The sequence below is a fragment of the Lithobates pipiens genome, unplaced genomic scaffold (genome assembly GCF_037356315.1).
Source record: "Lithobates pipiens isolate NorthernLeopardFrog02 unplaced genomic scaffold, aLitPip1_a1.2 Scaffold_28, whole genome shotgun sequence".
Taxonomy (NCBI): Eukaryota; Metazoa; Chordata; class Amphibia; order Anura; family Ranidae; genus Lithobates; species Lithobates pipiens.
Window position 1 is genome coordinate 170,925,337 of NW_027507789.1, and position 2,887 is coordinate 170,928,223.

Consider the following 2,887-nt stretch of genomic DNA (forward strand, 5'->3'; position numbering starts at 1 on the left):
TTGTGAACTAAACTTCCTATTCTTTACAGGCCATATAATATAATAATTTCCCTTCCTCATCCAGTAAGAGGATTTGTCAGACAATGTAAAAAAAAGCATCTAAGAACATGGGGGTGGCTAGTTAGCCTGTAGACATTTACAAGATTTAGATGTAAGTTACATTAAGAGATGCTTTGACACACCTAGCTAAGCAAAAAAAAAAATCACTTTTAAAGGTAGCTGAATCTGCTAACACACCTGTAATAATCTCCTTAATTGAGAAAGTGATTTTAACATGTAGAATATAGATATCTAAATTGTAGTCCAGAGTATGGTGATTCAGAATGAGAGGGCACAAACCCATCTACTTGGATTGACATTGTCTAAATATGCTTTAATTAAATGTCATACAGAATCTTATATAGTGGTGTCATAAGTAAATCTGTTTTAATGCCCTTCATTTCCTTTCCTGTTTCTATCTCTTTTACTTTGAGCTTTTATACTATGTCTCTATATAAGTGTATTTAAAACCAAGCGTTTCTTTGTTTTTTTTATTATTTTGGAAAGAGTATAGATTGGTTGAGACTTCTGCCATTTTTCATTCCTCATTTGATATTTTTTAATGCAAGTTCATGATATAACAGGCACATACAAGGAATATAAAATGTTGGGGTAACATCATTTTTAACCTTTCTCCATTTGAAGTGAAAGGAAACATGTTGGTTTTACATACATAATGGGCCAGTGTGGGATAACAAGCTCAAGTTTATTGGCTGCTTTGTATATAACACGTATATTTGGTTTGTAAAGACCTCTTTTTTCTCTTTTTTTTTTGTTTTATATAAGAAATCGTTAAAACCGTTTATTTCTTTTTTGTCTTTGTTTGGATAAGTCCCTATCAATAATAATCCCTATCCCAGAGACACATCAGCTATTTACTGGAAACTTCACCAACATAAGGGATAGCCCTGGGACAGGTGTCCCTTTCTGGTCCATCTGGATCAGGTAGGGTTCTTCCCTAGTAGAGAAGCAAGGGACAATATTATTGAAGCACTCACCCTTTTTGGTCATACAAAGAGAAAACACTCCTTTGCCTTGTAGCAGTTGATGCCGAGAAGGCCTTTGACCACGCTTCTTGGGAAATAATTTTTGCTCCTTACACAAATCGGTGCACCCTCTAGTCTGTTAGCCAAAATAATGCCCCTCTATCACCCTCAGCTAGCGTTCAGGTCAATGGTATTCTGTCTAATCCCATTCATATTCCTAAAGGTACTTACTTATCAAGGCTGCCCTCTTTCTCCTTATCTCTATGTTCCTTATTATAGGCCAAAGAGAGAAAAAATTAAGTCTGTACTCTAGTAATCTGTTATTATATTATATTTTTCTAACCCCTCTACAGTTTTCCCCGCTCTAATAAATTATCGAAAATCTTTGGCCAACATAGCAGTTGTGACGAACCATTGTCTGCCAGTCAATGTTTCCTCTGTCCAGAACCAGCACTATCCCAGACCCCTTAGCTCACCCAGTCACCAGACAACACCAGTGTAGAGTGACAAACAACAAAAGCATATATTATCACCCATGGACACAACAGATAAAATACTCAGAGACTCTTTCCCCCCACCCTTGGAAAACAGGGCGGGATAAACTGTCCAATGACAACAGACACACAGGCCAGGTGTGTTCATCAGTAAACAGGCTTTTCGGGGGGGCTGCTGGAGGAATCCCCCCTCCCTCTTTCCTCGCAGCAAAGACACGTACACATCCCATAATATTTGAGGCAGGCAGCCACATTAGGACAATAGAATAGGGTAACACCCCAAACAAACACAGCAAATAATACACAACAGCATGAGACAATATACAATATATACATATATACAAGATTAAGTGCAATTAGTACAGATCACACTGGATTTCTCATTCACCTCACAAAGAGTATTGTTCCCTTAAAATCCAGGGCCCATAATCAGAATGCAAGAGGCTAGCATGCAGTCCCCTCCAAAAGCCCCTGTCCCGGATATGTCTGTCACACATCTCCCCTTTCGGCAGGAGACTAACACCGGAGAAGACCCCAGATGGGTTGACTCCAAACTTAGTCCATAGTTCCAGTCCCCCAATGCCGGTATCCACACATTGCCCCCAATAAATTGTCCCAAACATAGCATTACTTAAACATAGCATTGCCTCTCTCAGAGAACATGCCTGCTGCTGGAGAGAAACCCGGACCGGCCCTCTCTTTTCTATTTTCTTTTCAGCCACTGGGGAGAAGACAGGGTGACTGGGCTCACTCCGTCATGCTGTTGGGGATCTGGGCCGACTGCCCAGCATCCCTAGGGTATACAAGTGGAGACTGAAGTCCCATCCACTTTTAGTGGGTGAAAATCCCCCAGTGCTTGCAAAGCATGGCTGACATCCTCCTGTCTCAGTGCAGCACCATTTTCTGGGGTTGTGTCAGTGAAGACCGAAGCCCATCCACTACCACAGGAACTCCCTCTTCTCTTAGTTGAGGGCAGAGGTCAGCAGCACTCTGCCCAGTTGCCAGCCCTTCTGCTGGGCTGGTGTCATCATTCTGGGGCGCAGTCTGCTGCTGGACAGTGGGGCAGATCGCCCCAGATTCCTGAAGCTATAGAGACACTGTAGGTGCTAGGCAGAAGTTAGTAGCACTCTGCCCTGGTGCCAGCACTTCTGCTGGGGCCTCCACATCCTCCGCTCTGGTTAACCATTGTGGCAGGAAGCTGGCTTCCTCCACTCCCAAACTGTGTAGCTGCCACTGGGGCGGTGAGCTGGCTGCTTCCTTTTCCGTTCCCTCATCTGGCTGTTGGGATGACATTTCACTGTCTTCCAGGTACATGAATCCTTAATGGGGAGTGACCATCTCCTTCTCACCCTGGGCCTCCGGAACTGG